Source organism: Mustelus asterias, unplaced genomic scaffold, assembly GCF_964213995.1.
Source record: "Mustelus asterias unplaced genomic scaffold, sMusAst1.hap1.1 HAP1_SCAFFOLD_43, whole genome shotgun sequence".
Classification (NCBI taxonomy): domain Eukaryota; kingdom Metazoa; phylum Chordata; class Chondrichthyes; order Carcharhiniformes; family Triakidae; genus Mustelus; species Mustelus asterias.
Genome location: NW_027590120.1, coordinates 1378049 through 1401140, shown reverse-complemented (window position 1 = coordinate 1401140; position 23092 = coordinate 1378049). Strand labels below are relative to the sequence as shown.

Genomic DNA, 23092 nt, shown 5'->3' with positions numbered 1-23092 from the left:
CGTAATCCCACATTTTTGGCTTTTTGTCCCCCTGACACTGGGGGCATTAAAACATGACCAATCAAACTAACGCGCAAATCATTGCATTGTGTGCCGGGTGATCAACTTCCTTCACACACGCAGACACGGGGAGATAGTGCAAATTCCACACAGTCACCCGAAGCCTCACTGAACTGAACCCCGGTCCCTGGCACTATGAGGCAGCAGTGCTAACCACTGTGCCACCGTGGCACAAAATGGTTCCCCTACTGATACCATTCACTGAGTCATCTTCCCAAGTTAAACAAGTGTTGGTCCGATGAGAATACTCATTCCAGCGAGATTCGAACTCTCATTTTTGTATACAAAGTCCAGAATGCTCACCGTTACAACACAGAACCAACAGGACGTCCGCCGAAGGCAGGAGGCATTTCACCTAGATCTCACACATCTACACGCTTGCTCAATAATAGTCACGATCCAGTCGAAGGGTTGTTGTTCTTTGACAGCAACTGCACCGTTCTTTCGCCAGAGCGTTAAAGTGCAGCGAAAAGATGAAAAAGAAAATTGTCTGCACCTGTAAGGACTTGATTACCCCGAAAGATTCACATTCCAACCATTACCTTGCAATTGCGTCTCTTTCTATTTATGTCCTGTTTGTAAATAAAAATACCCCAGTCCAACGCCGGTAACCCCACATCATGAAATAGAAGATCACAGATGTTGCAAGCATCTGGCGTCAGAGGCTCAGCAATGTGCATTGTAATAGCAGTTGAACTGGCTGACAAATGCTCCTATCGATTCGAAATTTGTGAAACATCTAAAAGAAATGTCCTTCAGCAAATAATCATCAGCATTGCAAAGAAAAGTAAGGTTCAGCCGAGATCTGAATTTCCATTGGCAGATTTAAAGGCCAGTTTGCGCACCATTACACCACGGAACAGAGGACGCAGCAGTAAGCTGTAAATGTCCTATAAAACATGATTATTTCTGCTGATGTCTTCCGATACGGCTTGCAAAGGAAATGATTTGCTGTAGATTGGGGGACTATGTCTTCTGAGCTTCACTCCTATCAATGGTGGCGAATAACGACACGTTGTTGTCGCACTTGCTGTTGCTGCCACATTGAACGAAAGAGGTCAAATTCTTCGAGGGACCATTTTGGTGGTCAGTGTGTTCTGGGATCTGTGATGTGAAGCTGAGTACTCTGGACTCTGAATCCAGCGATTCGAGTTCAAATAGCGTCAGAGACTTGCGTTGCTTTGCTTAAGCCGCTGATGGGTTTCCTGTTGGCATTTTATTCAAAATTCTCAGTCAGTGCAAATCTAAACACTGAGGAAACTTCAACAAATTCCACCGCACTTGCGTCCAATGCACCGAATGACTCTCTTGGCGTCATTGCTTCAGCACCAGAGGACGACTGCTCAAGAATACAAAGCGTTGAGAGGCAGGGGAGCCACAGTGGGCATGAGGTCCATCCACATGTGTCAGTCACTCAGTTATGTCACAAGCTTAGAAAGAGTTTGAATGCGAGAGTCCAGAGTGCTAACAGTTACACCATGCAACCGACAGCACACTGACCTCAGACACTAGGCCTTTCTCTCAAATCAGAAACACACACACACACACACACACACACACATATGCTCAATAACTGCCAATAATTGTTATTGGATGAAACCAACTTCTCCTTTCTTTCAACTTAGGAGTTAAAGAGTAGCGAAAAGATGAAAAAATGCTGGTGTTGCAGATATCTGGCGCCAGGGGCTCAGCAATGTACATTGTAATAGCTGTTGAACTGGCTGACAAATTGTCCTCTCAATTCGAACTTCGTAAAAAAACTAAACGAAATGTCCTTCAGCAAATCAATCATCGGCATTGGCAAACGGAAAGAGAGGTTCCAACGAAATGTGAACTCGGAGAGCTGGATTCACAGTCCACAGTGCTCACCATTACACCACGGAACACAGCGGGCGACTGCAGTTTGAAAATGGCCGTTCAGTACCTGTACCAATTTGAACAGCAGGCAGAAATAACAGCCCCATTCCACAAGCCCGTCAATTACCCACTGCAATTCATATTCACGTTTTCCTCCTGTCAAAATGTGTACTCTACCTTCAACTGCATTACATTTCACTGTCGCTCATCACATTCAAAGAGCAATGTTAGCATCGAACTGATGGAAACCATATTGTGGTAAAAATGCTGAACAGCAGCTTATCGCAGCTCTGCTTTCGTCACACCAGTGTGAAAATGTGAACAATTTCATATCTGGACAGAAAGGAAGGATAGTGTGGCTGCGGATAATTGGGCGCTGTGTACATTCCTGTAATCAGTATCTGGGAGAATCGGGCAAAAGAGATCCTGGTGGCCTCGTGGTTAGGGGTTCGGCGCTTTCAGGGTTACAGACTGCCATCGATATATTAAGATTTAATATTTTTTACAAACAAACCAGCAATGCTTCCTGGTCCAAAGCAGCTCTGTCAGAATCAGTGGAGTGAGATTTGCAGTTTTGCTTCCGAATTGGAAATGTCACGTGGACAACAGGTCAAGAACAAACACAGATAGTGAAGGACATTGATCGGACGCAAAGTGCTGATGATGGAAATGGTGATACAAGGCAAATCTGGATGGTAATTGTCAGATTGGACCGTTTGCACTGCCAGAAATATCATTCATTTCTGGATAAAAATCTCGGGCGAAATGACAAGAAAACTTCTCACTGAATTCACCAGTAAACTATTTGTCTTCGACTAATTGCAAGCAGTTTTCATTCAGAAAGCAGGAACAGTGAGATTAACAAAGCGGGATGGAGAAAGATTCAGTTTGAGCGGTGACATTGCCAGAGGAATGGGGAGCTGGAGTTCACCCAGGAAAGCAGTAAAAGTTCAAAAATAATGAGAACCAGCCAATGTTGCCCTTGTCCATCATTCTTTGTGTCAGTTAATCCATCCTGTTAGCTTTCTATCACAGACCTTCCATTTAATATCTTTACTGAAGGTTCTCCATCATAAATCCCGCAAAAACTCAACAGCTCAATTAATGTTTCGTGAGAAACGAGAATAATTCTGAAATCTGAATCATTTTGAAATAACAATATTTGGAAATATTTCTGCCTGGTCTTGAAGCGGGAACTTTCGCGTGTGAGTCGAACATGACACCCACTGCACTACGCGATGCGAATATGTGCACGGTGCCAAAATCGAAACGTTCCTTTCCTGTCAGTGCGTCAAAGAAATATCAGTATCCCTTATTTTACAGAAAACATTTGAGGCCGAGGTCAGAGCAAAGGTAAGGTGGCTGTAATCTCGAGATTCGGATAATGTTGACCAACGAACGGGAATGATACAGATTTCCCTCAATCTTAATGAGAAAGCTTAATGAACGTTTTTGCTTGGTTTTGAACCAGGGACTTATCACGTGTCAGGTGAACCTGATAACCACCACACTACAGAAACAGCTGACCGAGCCGATAGCAAATCGGCCAGTCTGCAATGTTCAACTGCGCTGTGGTGCTGCACGTTCAAATGGTTAGACAGAGAGCCCCCTCTCCTCCGCCCCCCCCCCTTCCGCCCCCCCCCCCCCCCGCCCCCCGCCCCCCATGTTTCAGGAAGATAGCCGTTACTTTCAATCTGATTGCTCAATTTATCTTCAAACCTTAGAAGCGTTCGTCTGGAAAATATCTAAGGGAGCAATGATTTCTGCTCATGCATTAATGCATCATACTCATCTTGCTTCGAATAATCTCAACCAATTGTACTCGGTAATAAAAACAATTTACCGCGGATGCTGGAATCTGAAACCAAAAGAGAAAATGCTGGAAAATCTCGTAAGGTCTGGCAGTATCTGTAAGGAGAAAAAAGAGCTGACGTTCCGTGTCCAGATGACATTCGTCAAAGCTCATTTTACAATTGTACTCAGTATGTGTTTCATTATCCAATATTTAATGTCAGTACATTATTTAACACATAGATCTTCTTTATGATTTGAATATCTCTGAAATTGAATATCATGAATTGCAAACATAACTGACCAACAGAAGGAAGCGAGTCACCGGGCAATGCAGTTCGCAATTTTGAACTTGAACAAACGCTGATGTTAAACAAAATCAACTACATTTAAATGGAAGAGATTGAAAATATATCTGTTAGTTGCACTTGAGCCTTTTAATTATGGGTGTGAAACATTCAGGCGCATAAATTCCGGCTATCTATAGGAAAGTCCAATAGATCCGCACTGAGTCTCGATTTCCTCATCTGGCTGAGTGATTTTTCCTATTTTTTTGTTATGAAGAACGATTTCAAAAAAAGGCTGCAGGAAACGTGCGTCATTTCCTCTAGTTCGCTTGCACTATGTCTTGTGTCTGTCTTTTTGAGCGCACACTGCTATTAGACATGTTTCAGATGATAATTAACTATGTTCGTCTGCACCTATAAACCCATTAAATTCTGTTATAGGCTGAAAGAGATGCTAATATGTGCAGGTTGTCAAAATTGAAAATTTCCTGTCAGTGCGTCAAAAGAATCAGCATTTCTTATTTTACAGAAAATATTTGAGGCCGAGCTCACAGCAAAGATGTAACATCGAGATTTGGATGATGTCCAGCAACGATCTGAAATCATACAGACTTCCCTCACCCTACATGGGAAAGCTGATGTATGTTCTGCCCGGTTCTAAAGCGGTGATATTTCACGTGTTCGGCGAATGTGATAACCACTGCACCACAGAAACAAGAGAATGCGCCGCACCGCCAATTGGCCTGACTACAATGTTGAACTACATTGTGTTGCTGCAGGTTCTCCTGGTCACATTGAGGGTCCATGTCACTTAATAGAAGAACAAATCCGATTTTTCAACCTGATATCTCAACTTATCTTGAACTTCGTCAGGCAAATGTCTCAGGCGGCAACGATTTCCGCTCAATCATTAATACATCATTCTCATCTCCCGTCAAATAATTTCAAACAATTATATCAAATATTTGTAGTTATTCAATATTTAATTTCAGTACGTTTATTTAACACAGATGTCCTCATTCTGAATTGGATACCTCTGAAATATACAACATTTTCTTGCAAACATGACTGACCAACAAAAGAAATAGAGTCACTGCGTAATACACATGCCATGGTGCTTATTTGAGATTGACAACATTCATCCTTTAAAATATACTTGAATCCCCGCTATTCTGTTTGTGAAGTATTCTGGCGCCTAAATCACGTTCATCTATCGGAAGTCCAGGAGGTCCGCACTGAATCTCGATTTCCACATGGGTCTGAGTGGTTTTAGCTTTTTCTTTATTGTGAAGAGCAATTTTAAAAACGTGCTTCTGCGAAATGCGCGCCATTTACTCCAATTCAGTTCCAATTTCAATTGTGTCTCTCTTTATGAGCACACAATACAATTTGACATGTTTCAGATGGTGATTAACTATGTTAGTCTGCACCAAAAACCCATTGAATACATTTGTGGACTGCACGAGTTGCGAATATATGAACAAACAATAGAGTTCTTCATTCCCTGCGTCCTAAAATGCATCAGTTCCGATTTTCGTAAATGCATTTGAGGCCGACGTCAAAGCCCATATAACATGACCATATAAGATTATATCGGATTCGCATGACGTTGAGCAACGAACCTACATCGTGCAGACTCCGCTCACGCTTAATGCGAACGATCCAACAGCATTTCTGCCCGTTTCGAACTGGGAATTTATCGTGTGTGAGGCGAACGTGATAACCACTACACTACAGGAACAGCTGACAGTGCTCACTTACCGTTTCACTTGTATCTGTCTTTTTGAGCACACACTACGATTAGGCATGTTTCAGATAGTGATTCACTATGTTAGTCTGCACCTATTAACCCATTAAATTCTGGTGTAGACTGAACGAAATGCTAATATGCGCATGTTGTCAAAATAGAAACGTTTCTTTCCTGTCAGTGCGTCAAAATATTCAGCATTTATTTTACAGGAAGCATTTGAGGCCGACGTCAAGCAAAGATAACATGAATCGAGACTCGGATAATGTTCAGCAACAAACTGAATTAATTCAGATTTCTCTCACCCGACATGAAACATCTTAATGTTTTCTTCTGCCCGGTTTCGGACCCGGGTCCTTTACAAGCACTGCACTACAGAAACAAATGACAGCACATCGCCCCCAATCGGCCTGACTACAATGCTCAACTGCACTGTGTTCGTGCTGGTTCGCATGGTTAGATTCAGAACCCCCCATGCCACTTAATACAAGAAAACACTCGTTACTTTCAACCTGATGTATCAACTCATCTTGTAATTCCAAATTAAAAAGCGTTCCTCCAGTAAATGCCCAAGGGAACTCAATGAGTTAAAGCTCAATTGTTTTAGCTCAAAGTTCAGAAAATGTTGAGTAATATCCGGCCCCAATGGTGATAGGTTCATTCCTATCCAGCAGGAGACACCCAATCAGCTCACAGCTCCTTTATCCTACATTTCACCCAACCAGCGCCGAGTGTCTTCATTCTTCAATTCATGACGTCAGAGAGAGGAGCAGGAACAATTTGAATCTATTCTCAGAACAATGAGCTGTACAGAAGAACATCAGAGAATAGGGAAGAGGTGTTGCAATGAACCATTTGCTCCTTCATTAGGGCCTGTTCCGTGATTCAGTAAAATCATTGTTGATCTCCCTCACAGAAAGAAGTCTCGCAACACTAGGTTAAAGTCCAATCAGTTTACGTGGTCGCACGAGCTTTCGGAGTACTGCTCCTTCATCAGGTGAGTGGAGAGTTGGGTTTAGAAACAGGGCATAGAAAGACACAGACTCATTTGCAAGATAATGGTTGGAATGCGTGTCTTAACAGCGAATCAAGTCTTTACAGGTACAGACAATGCGAGTGGAGAGGGGGACAATGAAAGGTTAAAGCGGTGTGAATTGGCTCACGCCAGGCCAGTTGGTAGGGTATTGCAAGACCAGGTCAAATGGTGGGGGTTACAAGTCGTGTGACATGAACGCAAGGTCCCGGTTGAGGCCGTTCTCATGTATGGAATTTGGCTGTCAGTTTCTGCTCAGCGATTCTGCGTTGTCGTGCGTCTTGAAGGCCGCCTTGGAGACCGCTTACCCGAAGATCGGTGGTTGAATGCCCTTGACTGCTTAAGTGTTCCCCGACAGGAAGGGAATACTCTTGCCGGGTGATTGTCGAGCGGTGTCCATTCATCTGTTGTCGTAGCGTCTGCATGGTCTCGGCGATGTACCATGCTTCGGGATATCCTTTCCTGCAGCGTATGAGGTAGACAACGTTGGCCGAGTTGCATGTGTATGTATCGTCCAGCTGGTGGATTCTGATCTCACGTGTGATGGTGGCATCCGGGTCGATGATCCAACACATCTTGGAGAGGTTGCCGTGGCAGGGTTGTGTGGTGTCGTGGTCGCTGTTCTCTTGAAGGCTGGGTAGTTTTCTGCGAACAATGGTCTGTTTAAGGTTGCTCTGTTTTTTGAAGGCAAGTAGTGGGGGCGTGGAGATGGCCTTCGCGTGATATTCGTCTTCATCGATTGTACGCTGAAGGCTCCGAAGAAGATGTCATAGTTTCTCCACTCCTAAGATGTCTTGGCTTCTGCACTCTGGGGACGTACTGGAGGAGGAAGGGCACTCTGAGGGCTGTGTCCCGTACTTGTCTTCTGAGGAGGTCGGTGCGTGTTTTTGCTGTGGCGTGTCATAGAAATCATAGAAACCCTACAGTGCAGAAGGAGGCCATTCGGCCCATCCAGTCTGCACCGACCACAATCCCACCAAGGCCCTACCCCCACATATTTACCCGCTAATCCCTCTAACCTACACATCCCAGGACTCTAAGGGGCAATTTCTTTTTGTCGGAACTGTCGATCGATTAGTCAAGCGCAATATCCTGTTCTCGCAAGGGCATCTGTCAAAAACGACACCGCTCAGATTCCTCCGTTCAACCCGAGCTGTTGGACTTCAGCTCCAAGGACAAAAACTTGCACCAACTCTGGCAGCGGTGGGATTCGAACCCACGCCTCGAGAGAGACTGGAGCCTAAATCCAGCGCCTTAGACCGCTCGGCCACGCTACCACACAAGAAAGTACCCTAATCATGTCGTTCCATTGCATTAATACTGAAATATATCAAAACTCATGGAGTTGGGATGGGCCATGACGAAATCGTAACCGAATCAGATGATCCTGAAATGTGTAGCAAACAAAAATCATCTCCAGTCAGAAACACAATGAGCTGCAGTGAAGGGCCGGCTCCATTTAAACTGTCCTTAAGCTCGTCTGTCTCCCAGAAAGGACAATATGCCTTCCTGTTGAATTTGCTCAGGGTCTTCACTTGAGAAAGGACAGGACACAAGGCGAGACTGAGATTTGTGCGTTCTGCCGGGAAATAACTGATATTTGTTCTCACGGATTGGAGGAGAGCAATAAATCTTCATTTCCTGACCTGCAATCAAAACAGCAGCGGAAGTGTCAAATTCTAACCACCAGACCAGGCCACGATCCTTTTGTTATTTTAATTTCCACGCCAGACCACTTTCACCACAAACCTCTCCTGCAAAATGGCAACTTCTGTTTCAACACCAGAGAAGTGTTCAGCCAATTACAGGAATGATTCTATGACAGTTACCGCGTCCGCCTGCCATGGTATGAAACTTGGCAGATTTGTTTTTTCCAAATCATTTTCATTGCAGACTGAGGGAAAAGTTATTTTATTCATATATCTGCAAATTTTAATTAGTCTGATGGGTTTTTCCTGCATTTTCTAATTGTGAAGTCAGGGGTCACTCTATAAAAAGGACAGAAGGTGAGGTTCGGCACAGAAAACAAAGGAGGATGTATTATTTGACACAAGGAATGATAGACAAGGCAACATTGAGCTGGTGATGGTGGAACTCGGGTATTCCAATGGTGCAACGTCATCGTTTTCACGACCATGGGCTCGATGGCAGGTGGCAAATGTGGTAAGAAGCAGAGTATTGTTTTTCAAAAATGAGGAACCTGTCTATTGTGTGACGGAAGGGAAGGAAGAGAATGGCTAAAATGACGATGATCCGCTGATTGGGAAAGTCACTGTCAGCTTCCCTGCTGGACCAGTGGTTTGGATTTGGCACTTTCATCACTCTGGACTGGATTCAATCCCCAGCCAGAGAGTAATTCGTTTGTATTGCTGTGTGAACTGACACCATGAAAAGGAAACCCTCATTGAATGAAACCAGATCTGGCAGCGTCTGTGGAGTGAGAAACAAAGCTAATCTTGCATCTGGATCTTTCATCAGAGCTAGAAAAGTCAGAAATGAAACAGATGGAAAACAAGTGCTTGGCTATGATTCCAAAATATTGTGAGGGGCTTGAGGGGCGAAATATTCCATCCAAAATCCCAATTATATTCTCATCCGTTGCAGATATCACTCTGCGCAACGGTTAGCACGTGGCTTCGACTGGCAGTGGGGCCGAATGGTTTTAGTTGCTAAATCAAAGCTTCAATATCTCAAAAGTTGTGGGTTTAAATGCCACCACTGCCAAAATGTGCAGCTTGTTTGTCTGTTCGGCGTGTGGCATTTTGTAAGGAAGAAAAAAGAGGGATGAAAGGTGCACCGTGATCTCCTGGGACCGAATGTTCCCTTTTGTTGCTGTAACTATTTAATGGTTTGATCTGAGTGACACTAACACATTGACATCGGTTGCAGTGGTGGCCAAGCGGCTCAGGCGGTGGATTTGAAATTGCTGTTTTCTCACGAAGATTTGAACCTCACCCACTGCGCTGCTCAGCATTCATTCCTTTAGGTGGCTGCAGAATTAATTATTCGTTCAATGGAATCAAAATCTTTCAAGTATTCCCATCTGTTTTTCCTGTTTCACTTCTACGTTCCTTCATTTCTGTTCATCAGCTAGAATTCACCAAAACCCCAGCCAGAAATGGAACAAAACTGAACCCAGTTAGTGACATGTGTTTGTGTCTCGTCACCCCTCTGTGACTCTCGGTGTCTGTGTGTGTTCCTCTGTGCATCAATGTGATTCAGTTCCCAGAAGGGGTGAACACATCTTTTACCATCACAAACTGCGTTCACTTATTCATGTACCTCAATGGCAAATGGTACAGAGAATAACAACATGTTTGAAAGTTGCGAGAAAGATTGACTGATACAGGATTCTTTTGACTGGCTATTGCTCATTGACTCCGTGGCCGTGTGTTACACAGCAGAGGATGATTGAAATTTTCACTGATCAACATTTAAACAGACAGTGGATTCACTCGGTGTGATGGTGCGTTCCAGTTCTATATCTGCAACTACAGCATCAATTTCTCTCAGTTACTGTGAATCCCATATTTCTAATAGGTTGGAAATATACAACAGCATGACCTAATGGTATCTCGTTTTATTTGAAATGAATATTCATCGATCGATTTGTATGACAATTTAGTGAATATTAGCAAGACTGGCAAAGTTTGGACAATATTTCCCTATTGCAGAAGGATACAAAGAATATCTTTGTTGGAATATAAGTAGAAACAGAAATAGAGGGAGTCTATTCGGCTCGGGGTGCTCTCAAACCTCCAAACTTTCAGTTGGCAGCTCACTTTCCTGAACAATTTTCCAACATAAATCCTGCAGCAGTTTAAATTCAAGGCTTTCACTGCCTGGATCCAATTCAATTCGCAGTCTGGATGTTGTGCTAGTTGTTATAAGAACAAAGAACAAAGAACAGTACAGCACAGGAAACAGGCCCTTCGGCCCTCCAAGCCTGTGCCGCTCCTTGGTCCAACTAGACCAATCGTTTGTATCCCTCCATTCCCAGGCTGCTCATGTGACTATCCAGGTAAGTCTTAAACGATGTCAGCGTGCCTGCCTCCACCACTCTACTTGGCAGCGCATTCCAGGCCCCCACCACCCTCTGTGTAAAAAACGTCCCTCTGATATCTGAGTTATACTTCGCCCCTCTCAGCTTGAGCCCGTGACCCCTCGTGATCACCCCTCGTGATTTTGGAATCATATAATTCACACGTGGCTACTGGTTTGAAAAGAGTCATATTGAACTCGGAAACTTAACTCTCTGTTTTGCTCCACATTTGTTGCAAGCCCTCCTGAGAACTTCCAGTCCTTTCTGTTTTTATTCTAACATGAATCATAGGAGGAGGAGCAGACCACTCGGTCCATCGAGATTTCCACCATTCAATACCATCATGGCTGATGTTGGGCTGCAACTTTGTTTTTCCACCAGCTCCCCATATCGCTAAATTCTTCAAGAGATCAGAACCCTGTTTATCCCAGCGTTAAATGTGCTCGATGAGGGGGGCATACATAACTGTCAGGTACAGAGAATGCCAAAGATTCTCGCCCTTTGAGTGAAGTAATTGCTCCTTATCTTCGCACGAAATGACCAGCCCCTTATCTGTGCCGCAGTGGGTTAGATTCCCGACCAGCAGAAAAAAAATCTCTCAGTCTCCATCCTGTCAAACCTAATCAGAACTGTGTAGGTTTAAAGAGATCGCCTCTTATTCTTCTAAACTCCAGAGAATTTCATCACAGGACAACTCCCTCACCCCAGGGAGCAATCTGGTGAACCTTCTCTTTACCGCTTCCAATGCAAGCATATCCCTTTTTAAATGTGACTATCACATCTGCACAGAATATTCAACCTGGTCTCAACAAAACCCAATGCAACAGCAGAAACACCTTGTTATTCTTGAACTCCAGTCTGCCGGCAAGAAAGACCAAAATGTAATTTCCCTTCCAATTATCTGCTTCACCTTCATGCATTCGAGTACAAACGCATCTATTCTATTCTTAATATCAATATTTACATTTTTTAGCTCGTCAAGTATGTTCTGCTCTTTCTATTTTTGCACGAATGAGAATACGTTTTTGTTTTCTAAAGTTGCACCCAATCTGCCCCTCGACCCATAAGGCCTCCCACTCGATCTGCCTTTTCCCTACAGCTCATATTAGCAAAGTTTTGTCGGCAGGCTCCAGTGAGAATTGAACTCGCGACCCCTGGTTTACAAGACCAGTGCTCAAACCACTGAGCTATGGAGCCAAATGCTGCAAAGTACTTGCGGTACGGGTAGCATTATCAATGGATTAAGGCACAGGGTGGGGTTTGAGTTTGGAGATTTTTGATGAATGTGGAAATGTCTGAGGTGGAGAGCAGGAGGTTAAAAGACGGAACTTGAAAGTGACATGATTTGACATGTGTGCTGTGTGTGTATCTGACATGTATGTTGTGCGTGTCATGTGAATCTTCTTCAGAGTTTATCGTTAGTGTTACATCTCTGACTTTTCCAACTGAGATGCAAGTTCATCCGGCTGAAAGATTTAGATGTTGCTCCCTTCACAGACGCTCTGAGGCGTGTTTTCATTAAATGAAGAATTGAACAAAAAGTTATTCACTCCGTGACTGGGAATCTAAACCGCGTCACGGCGCTGATCCTGATCACTGGACCCTCAGTGACGCTGATGTGAGAGATTTGCAATGAGTTGATCATCTCTGTATTCATTGCTTTATTTTGAATAACTTTCAATAAAAATAAGTCACAATGAGGAATGACGGGAAGCGGACATGACAAGATTTGAGCCTCAGTTAGAAAGTCCCAATCTATCCCCTGGGCCGGGACTGCAGACTCAATGTTTGCGATCTGTTGTTTATATCAGCAGACAACCATTCAGCCTGTGTTCCCGTTTGTATTCTCTATCGGAGCAACTCCACTCCGCCCAGTTTTGACAAAGGGTGATCTGGACTCGGAACGTTAGCTCTCTTCTCTTCTTACAGATGTAGCCAGACATGCTGAGATTTTCCAGCATTTTCCCTTTTTGTTTCCAATTCCAGCATCCACACTAACTTGCTCCACTCCTTCCACACAGCCCGAAGACTTGCTGGAAAGGTGCATTGGCCATGCTAAATTCTCCCTCAGTGTCCACGAACAGGCGCCGGAGTGAGGCGACTAGGGGATTTTGACAGTATCTTCATGCACTGTTAATGTAAGTCTACTTGTGGCAATAAAAAAATAAACTACTAAACTTTAAATGCAGCAGCAGTGTGGATGAAAATGAAACAATTATAGAACATTACAGCACAGGAAGAGGTTACTCGTCCTGGCATGCTGCTTTTAAACAGCAATTGTGATTAGTTGATCAGGAATGAGAAAGAGACAATATTTTCATCACAAATTCTATTTTCACAATTTGTCCCCAGTCATTAAGCCTGGGCCCTGGCGGTGAAAGCCTTCACTCTGAAAAACTAGACCACCCGGCCTCCAGCATCACCTGCTCAATATTGCTTTGTCCAGCATTCCTTTGTCCGTTGATCCATCCTACCTTGCTCTCTGCTACAGACCTTCACTTTTGTTGTTTTTACCGAGTGACTCCTGACTTCGCAATCAGAAAATGCTGGAAATACTCAGCATATCAGTTAACATTTAGCAAAAACATAAATTATGAAACTTTTCCCTCACTCTGTATTGAATGGCATTTGGAAATATTGCTGTCTGGTTTTGGGGATGTGGGGATGGCCTTGGCGAGATGTTCGTATTCATCAATGACATGTTAAAGGCTCCGAAGAAGATGTTGTAGCTCCTCCACTCCACGGAAGTACAGGACGACGAAGGGCACTCTGTCGGCCGTGTCCCGTGTTTGTCTTCTGAGGAGATAGGTGTGGTTTTTCGCTGTGGCGCGTCGGAACTGTCGATCGATGAGTCGAGAGCCACGTCCTGTTCTTACGAAGGCGTCTGTCAAAAACACACTGCACACACTCCTGCATTCAATGTGAGCTGTTGGACTTCAACTGTAAGGACAAAAATTGAAATCAATTCTGGTAGCAGTGGGATTCGACGCCACGGCCCCGAAGAGATTAGAACCCAAATGCAGCGCCTTAGACCGCTCGGCCACACTACCACGAGGCAGACGTAGCAATCATGTCCTTTTCTTGTATTGATACTGAAATATTCCAGAATCCGTGGAGATGGGCCAGCAGGAAATCTTCACCGAATCAGATGATCCTGAACTCTGTAACAAACAACGATCATCTCCAGTTAGAAACGCAATGAACTGCAGTGAAGCGCTGGCACCATTTAAATTGTCCTCAACTTTGTCTGGTTCCCAGAAAGGACACCATGACTTGCTGTTGAATTTGTTCAGGGTATTCACTTCAGAAATAATAGGATACAAGGCGAGACTGGGATTTCTGTGTTCTCCCGGGAAATAACTGTTTTCGTGGTTGGAGGAGAGCAATAAATCTTCATTTCCTGCCCTGCAATCAACACAGCAGCGAAAGTGTCAAACTCTAACCGCCAGAGCAGCAGATTACAGCGTGTTTTACAATTGCTTTTTTCATGACCTTTTTGTTATTTTAATTTTCACACCAGACCGCTTTCACCACAAACTTATCCTGCAAAATGGCCCCTTCTGGATCTAACACCAGTGATGTGTTCAACCAATGACAGCAAACATTCCACTGCAGTTATCACGTCCGCCTCCCATGGCTGGAAACTGGGCAGAAATATTTCCAAATCCTTTTCATTGCCGACTAAGGGAAGAGTTATATTATTCATATATTTGTTAAATCTCAACTAGTCTGCTGAGTTTTCTCTGCATTTTCAGATTGTAAATCGGGGTCACTTCTTAAAAATGGCAGAAGATATGGTTCGTCACAGACTACAAGGGAGGATGGATTATCTGACGCAAGGAATGATGGAAAAGGCAACACTGAGCTGGTGATGGCGGAGCCCGGGTGGTCCAATGGTTCAGAGACATTGTTTTCACGACAATGGGCTCGCTGGCATGTGACAAATCTGGAATTAAACGGAGATTTTTTTAATGAGGAACATGTCTTTCGGGTGACGGACCTGTAGGAAGACAATGGCTAAAATGACGATGGTCAGCTGATTGGAAAAATCACTGTCACTGTCACGGGGCAGAAACATTATCAAAACTCACTGCTCCGATGTTTCCGAAATCAAGTTATTGTTGAATGTGAACGGAACTGGGTATCAATCAAAATATTGAATATTTACTCTTCACCATTTCTAAGAAAACACACAGAGCAAAATATCCAGTGCTTTCTGCTGGCAGGGGGTTTGGACAGTGGGGGCTGGAATATTGCTGATTTTCCCATGCCGCAATTTATGTAGTAAACAAAAAAACATGAGCTGAGGATGGACTCAGAAGTGGAGTAAGTATGGCAGAAAATTACAGGCTGTTCTTTCAGCATCGTTAACTCAAATGAGCCCACGGACACCGACTCCTCGGCACTCGTTCCTGAAACGAAATGCAAAACGGATCAAAATCTGTTGCCGTATTTAACAAATGAGATGTAGAATAACTGCCACAGAGACTTACCCAGCAACACGACTGTTATTGTAAATCCGGGACAATCCGTGGTGTATTGTGTGGTAGTGAGCTGCCTTCTTGAAGCGTTGCGGTCCCGAGGTGCAGGTACACCGACTGTGCTGTTAGTGAGGGAGTCCAGGGTGTTGACTCATTGACCGTGAAGGAACAGCGATATATTTCAAAGTAAGGATGTGGAATAATTGGAAGGGAACCGCTAGATTGAGGTGTTCCCATGTGAAAGCTGCCCTTGTCCTCCTACATGGCAGTGTTCATGTGTTCGGATTGTGCTGCCTAAAAATCCTTGTTGAGTTGCTGCAGTATATCCGTAGATATTACACACAGCTGCCACTGTTCGTCGGTGGTGACTGGAAGAGATGTTTATGGAATGGTTAGCAATCACGCGGACTGCCCTGTCCTGTATCTGGTCGAGCATAATGAGTGTTGTTGGAGCTGCACTGATCCAGCAAGTATGGAGCATTCCATTTACACCCCTGACTTGCACCTTGTAGGTGGCGGACAGGCTTTCGGGAGTCACGAGGCGATTTACTCACCACAGGATTCCTAACCTTTGATCGGCTCCGGTAGCCACGATATTCATATTCCTCGGTCCAGTTCAGTTTTCGGTCAACTCCCAGGATGTTGTTGGGGGTGGGGGAGAGGAAGGGGAGAGCAGGGGGAGGATTCAGCGATGGTAATGCCTTTGAATATCAAGGAAAGTTCATCAGGTCCTCTCTTTTTGGAGATGGTCATTGCCTGGAACTTGTGTGACCTGAACGTTGCTTCCACTTATCAGTCCAAACCTGAATATTGTCCAGGTCTTTCTGTATTTGGCCATAGACCAAATGTCTGATTCGAGACAGTGGAGTATCATGCTTAAATTAAAGAATGCGGATGATTTCCTCACCATAAAGCCCACACTCACTGAGCGACTGTTTCTTCAATCGGATGAGTTACATCATGACTGTCAATATGTGTGAGAAAAGTAAAGTCGCTGTCGGGAATTGCAAAGCCCCGGGCAACCCCGCTCATATGCTCCATTTCCTGCTCTGGTTCTGGCAGCTATTGCCTGCTGTACTATCTGTGGGATTGCGGCAGCAACTGAAAACAGGCGTGAGGTTTTTGTACAGTGACTAGCGTCTTTCCTCTCAGTGTGGGCTGTATCGCACAGTAATACAGAGCGGCATCCGGGCTCTCCGTGTTTTCAACAACCACCGTTTGCCCGCAGTGGAAAGTTCCAATTCGAACCACGGTCTCGCCAATCTGCCATGCCTCGGGCCATCCTTTCCTGCTGCCTATCAGATAGACTACGTTGGCCTAGTCACAAGAGTATGTACCATGCACCTGGTGGATGGAGTTCTCACGTGAGCTGATGGCATCCGTGTCGATGATCCGGCATGTCTTGCAGAGGTTGCTATGGTAGGGTTGTGTGGTGTCGTGGTCACTGTTCTCCTGAAGGCTAGATAGTTTGCTACTCAGATGAGGTGGATCGCAACAGACGCCTACAGACGCTGAAAGACGCCCTCGTAAGAAGAGGATATGGTGCTCAACTCATCGATCGACAGTTCCGACACGCCACAGTGAAGAACCACACAGACCTCCTCAGAAGAGAAATACCGGACATGACAGACAGAGTACCCTTCGTCGTCCAGTACTTCCCCGGAGCAGAGAAGCTACGACATCTTCTCCGGAGCCTTCAACATGCCATCGATGAAGACGAACATCTCGCCAAGACCATCCCCACACCTCCACTATTTGCCTTCAAACAACCGCCCAACCTCAAACAGACCATTGTCCGCAGCAAACTACCCAGCCTTCAGGAGAACAGTGACCACGACACCACACAACCCTGCCACAGCAACCGCTGCAAGAAGTGCCGGATCATCGACACGGATGCCATCATCTCACGTGAGAACACCATCCACCAGGTACACGGTACCTACTCTTGCGACTCGGCAACGTTGTCGACCTGATACACTGCAGGAAAGGATGCCCCGAGGCATGATACATTGGGGAGACCATGCAGACGCTACAACAACGGATGAATCGACACCGCTCCACAATCACCAAGCAGAAGAGTTCCCTACCTGTCGGGGAACACTTCAGCAGTCAAGGGCATTCAGCCTCTGATCTTCGGGTAAGCGTTCTCCAAGGCGGCCTTCATGACACACGACAACGCAGAATCGCTGAGCAGAGACTGATAGCCATGTTCCGCACACATGAGGACGGCCGCAACCGGGATCTTGGGTTCATGTCACACTATCTGTAACCCCCACGACTTGCCTGGGCTTGCAAAATCTCACTAACTGTCCTGTCTGGAAACAATACACATCTCTTTAACCTGTGCTTAACCCTCCCTCCACTCACATTGTCCGCACCGGTGAAGACTTGATAACCTGTTAAGATTCCCATTCCAATCACGATCTTGTAATTGAGTTTGTGTCTATGCATGCCCTGTTTGTGAACGGAACTCTTCACTCACCTGATGAAGGGGCAACGCTCCGAAAGCTCGTGCTACCAAATAAACCTGTTGGACTTTAACCTGGTGCTGTGAGATTACTTACTATTTCTATTTGTGTAATTCGGACAGCAGCGGTGCAAGTCAGCAGCTCAGCGCCATATTCTAAAGGGCAACTACGGATCCCCTTTTCCCACAGTCAATAACAATATCACCACTTTCAGTCTCCAATGGACTGAAATTGCTCCTGATCCCCTCTTTTCCTTTATGTAACCAATATTTATCTTATTGATCTCGATCTGCTTTGCAAGTCTCCTTTCATAATCCCTTTTACTAGCTCTTATACGTCACTTCATAGACCTTTGCTGGTCATTGTATCTTTAGGTGGTCGTTGAATTATCGCTTTTGTTGTGTTAGTGTGGGAGCGCATATTTGTGATTTTCCCGCTTATATATCTTGGATATCCAGCTGTCTGCACTCAGAAACCTTTACCGATGATCAGTGGGATATGGCGTTATGTTTGCGTTCCTCTATATAAACACGTACCCCTGGTTAAGAAACATCAAATTGGTGAGAGGCAACTCCGATAGCTCCATCCGTGTGACACCCTGCAGGAAGTGACATCAGAAATGTGGTCTGAGTCTGTGTTGTCGTGCAGCAGGTGACATTTGCTCTTTTGCAAATCTCTATTCTGCACCGTTCTGACACAGCAGCAGCGATGTGGATCCCCGTTCTCGCTGTGCTCTGGGCAGCTTTCAGCGTCGGTGAGAAATTTAAAACTTCTAAGATTAATTTCAGAGAATTGGATTTGAAAAGTGAATAGTCTATTTAACACTTGTATTGAAACGTGTTCCGACCACATGAGGATTGTTAGGAAAAGATGTAAAGGCACAGGAGTTAATGAGAAAAAATCTTTTCGAAGGTGATACCGCAAGTGACATGAAATAGCTATCAGAAATAGTTGTGCTGGCTGAGGTTATTTGATCTCGCAAAGCGACGCTGGAGGGACAGCCTGACAGAGGTCTTCAAATGTGATTGAAAGGTGGTTAATAGGTTAGTGCTGCAGAGTTGTTTTCACTTCTGGATCATTGAATATGATAAATGTAATGGTCCAAATGGATGCAAAAGGGCATTGTGGACATGTCTCCCTACACAGCGTGTGTTTATAATCTGTACATCATTACCACAAGGGAAGCCAAATATAGAGATGATGGAGAAAGAAATGGATGAAAACTCTGAGTGAGATGAAGTCAGGCGAATTACGCTCTTTCGGATGTAATACCGACACAGATCAATTTTGTGGCAAGTTTTTTTTCAAAGGTCTGAACTCCATTTTTTTCAATGTAATACTGACCACTAATTGTCACTTTCAGTTCAGTTCAGTTGATTATTTCCGTTTTTTTAACCATGTGTTCCAGATCAGAGCGATGGAGATTCTGTTACTCAGCGGGATTCCTCACTCACACCGCCAGAGGAAAAATATGTCACTTTAAGCTGCACCTTTACCGACAATACCGATTATTGATTCTGGTACCGTCAGTACCCAGGCAGGCAGACCGAGTTTGCAGTCCGCAGGGACACTGGCGGCAGTTCTGAATTCAAAGCAGATTTCGCTCAGAACCGGTTTTCTGATAGAGTCCAACAGTCAGACAAGTTGTACCGATTGACAATCGTGGATCTGCGGCTGTCTGACACCGCGGTCTATTACCGTGCACAGAGTCTCGCGGAGATGGGAACGAGTTTAGTCCTCGTACAAAAACGGCCACAGGTTTCTGGGTCACAGCCCGTTTTTGCTGAGGGCTGTTTATAACAGCCGGTCACACACACTGGCACATCAATAGTTTCCTGCGCACACATCCCAAGATCAATCAGCAGAAATCCCACCAGAAACGGTGGGATTTTACATGGTTATTACATTTACTGCGTGGTTGCGACATTTGCTGCCCACCATGAACAACACAAACTCCTGCCGCTCTGTCGATGCAGTGAAATGTGTTAAAAGGAAAGTAACACTCGGTTTAAAATATCATCCGCAATGGAGACGGGTTACATCAGGTGAAAATGTTGATAATTAAATGAAACGTGTTAATTGTCCTTCAGTGTGAAATAACATGAAAATATTAACCAAACATTGCGCTGCGATGTCAGCAGATTCTGAGCGTTTGCTGCCACCATGTGGGAGAGTTCAGAACATCCCCGTGATGTTCAGTTCAGTTCAGAACATTATTGTTCAGGAATTACTTTTGCAAGAAATTCAAAAGATTACACCAAAGCTGTCTTATCATTAAATAATTGCGTTGTTCGGTATAAGTGCTGTACTGAACTTTATCTCTATTTATAATACTTTATGCTCTTTTTTTGCTATTGTAACATTAAACTATGTTTCATGTATTATTTTATTAGATAATCTCCTTTTTTCGAATACACAAGGCCATGCCTTGGCTAACAACTGTCTAGACCATGCCTCTTCTCACAGGGCACAAACTAGTGTCTCAGCTATTACTACACTGAGCCCATATGTCTGTCCTAATGTCACTGGATCCGGTGCCTGTTTATATTACACTCGGGTTGTCTCCTTCCTTCAACTTTACTTGCCTTGTAAACTATTAGAGACGCTGCTGGTTGTTACTGGTCTCAGGCCATGCCCATGTCTATATTGCAAATTTTACAAAATTGTGTAAATTCTCTCAGACAGTTTGGATTATGTCCGAAATGTGTTTGATGTAAATGAAATAGCGGAAAACTTCCCCAAATCTGTTACTCTCGGCTTGGAATTTATTGACATTTATTTGAAACCAGCACATTCTGCTGATAGGTTAGAAAGACAAGGTTTCTCCCCACCCTGCCCCTATCCCACACACCCTGTCACATTGCGGAAGTGTTTTTGTACGAGGGTCCCTCAGCTTCCTGTCACTGTACATCTCAGTCCGCAGAAATACATCGCGCTGTCAATCAGCCGCAGCTCACGGATAGTCAAATTCCCCTCATTTTTTCAAGTGTCTAAAGATGAAGAAAATCGAATTCCTATACCCTCTGCTCTGAAAGCTTCCCCAACAAGTGGAATGTAGCTTAAGAGCGAGGGAGCTTTGTCCCGATTCTCACGGTATAGCTGCAATGAGTAGAAAGTAGCAGTGGTGGAATAGCTGAAATTGATGATCACAGAGTCGCCTTCGAACTGTGTCGCTGTAACCGGCCCCTGTGCGACCGAGTCTGCAGCAGGAATATCTGTCCTATTTCAGAAATAGAGAACATTTTGTTATCATTTTATTACAACCAAGATTATCAAATTAACAGAATATATTGTAGATGCAGGAAGCACACGGTTAAAAGTAAAAATACTCTGTGAGTAACATTAACAACAGATAATTGTTTAACTTAGGAGCTCCCAGTTAGGAGACCAGTAGCTGTGAAGAATGAGTAAAAGGTCCCAACATGTTCACAGAGCTGATGCTGGATCTGAACTCAGTGAGTTTGAGCTCAATAGTTTTAGGTAAGAGTTCAGAAGATGTGCAGTGACATCCGGTCCGGCAACCCGATTGGTCTATTCCTGACAGAGCGACAGGTGACAACCAATCGGTTCACTGCTCCTTTGTCCCATATTTCATCCAATCAACACGTAGTTTGTGACGTCAGTGAGCTGGGCAGATGAAAGACCAGCAGTGGCCACTTTGCCTTTGGAACATGTCCCTTGTACCCCTCTACCGCGGCTACGTTCGCGGCCAGGTGTCCCTGGAGAGGGAGCATGTGGTGTCCACGGGCGAGGTTGACGCTTTCCGCGCCCGCTGGGCACCGCAGGGGTTGGGGTGCATTATTGACCCTAATAATCACATTTTAATTTGATGTTTTTTAAGTTTCCTTTGTGCTTTGATTTCTGTTCGGGCTGTTCCCCCTCCTTTTTGGGGAGCTGCCCCTTTTACTTTGTCCTGATTTAATCTGAGTTTGTTTACTTGGTTTGGTTTGACCTAAAAAGAGGACATGTCCCTTCTGTCTACCTGTCTATTTATCACCACCTTCCTGCACTACCCGAAGTCCCATTTTACTCTTAATATCCACAAATCTATTAACATCGGTTCTAAATAAACCCAGCGACTGCACAACCACTGCTCTGTGGGGTAGAGAATAATTAGAGTATTAAACTCAATATGGTTTCATTAACAGCGTCAATCTTTAAATTGGACGTGTATGTAATGGGTAATAGTTTAAATAGTTGTGTTATCATGGTTGGAGTTTTCCATTAAGAGCTGCTCGCTGAAAATGAAAAAACCCTCGCCGCCGATATAAAGAGAGCTTTGATGTATAATGACTCATTGTGTAGCACAGAAAGGAAGAATTCTGCCAAGCTGGTCTTTATATGATTTGGGTTAAATTACAAATTACAAATCCACAATGCAGTTCACAGATCTGATTCAGTAAGAGGAGGCGAGAGTGCCTTTGCCGGTTTTTGTACGGGCTGACTGTGCCTCTGTAGCAGTGTGGGGCTCAGCGCACAGTGATACACGGCAGAGTCAGAGACATGGACCCCGGTGATAGTTAAAGGAACTGTTCTCTTGTCTTGGGCCAATTCAGCTGAAAACCGGTCAGGAAAATCTGGAGACTTATCCCCCTGTCCCTTGCCGTATTTCTTCAGTAAATATCTCGGAGCTTCCCCGGGATATTGAATGTACCAGAAGAGAGTCTCGCCAGTGTATTTTGTTGTGAAATTGCAGTTCAATATTACCGTCTGTCCTTCCTGGACCGTGAATTCGGGCAGGTCCTGGAAAACTGAATCTTGGCCATTGGTTCCTGTAACAACATATAGAATGTGTGTGAAATCTGAGTGAATATAACCGATGAAACACACACTGAGGATCTGAGCTCAGATTCACCGGGCAGCATGGGCACTATTATCAGTAAAGCACACAGGGAACACATGGTTCCTGATTGGATAGTAAACAGCGACACTGTTGAAACTATGTTGCTGCTTCTATTCTTATATCACAGAGTCAACTTAGATCAGAGGCAACTGCAATTATTGGGAAACTGGCGGGCGTTTCTCAGTGCTGCGATTGGCTAGTCTGCCTGAGATGACGTTAGCTTTGGACCTATCACTGTTAGTTGACGACGAAGTGCAGCTGGCTTTCTCCAATCAAATTGTAGCCCAGGCTGAGTGCGTCTTTCTCATCCTCTTGTTCTCTGTCACATTATCAGTCATTCTGTCTCTTTCTCGGTTCAACTCTCTTTCCTTCAAACTCAATGTCAGTATATTTCTTTAGGTCGATCTTTCCCCGAATTAAGCTGAAAAATGATGCCGATAGTTTGACGTCTGTCTAATGCACAAGTACTGAGTGCCCAGTGCA

General features: G+C 44.5%; 2 non-coding genes and 1 pseudogene across 2 annotated transcripts; 1 reads left to right on the top strand and 2 right to left on the bottom strand.

Moving 5' to 3' along the window:
* Positions 1–23092, top strand: part of LOC144482895 (uncharacterized) — a 348044-nt pseudogene that overhangs the window by 304579 nt on the left and 20373 nt on the right.
* trnal-uag (transfer RNA leucine (anticodon UAG)) lies at positions 7971–8052 on the bottom strand. The gene has a single exon. It is a non-coding gene; the product is annotated as a tRNA-Leu (tRNA).
* Positions 11942–12014, bottom strand: trnat-ugu (transfer RNA threonine (anticodon UGU)). The gene has a single exon. It is a non-coding gene; the product is annotated as a tRNA-Thr (tRNA).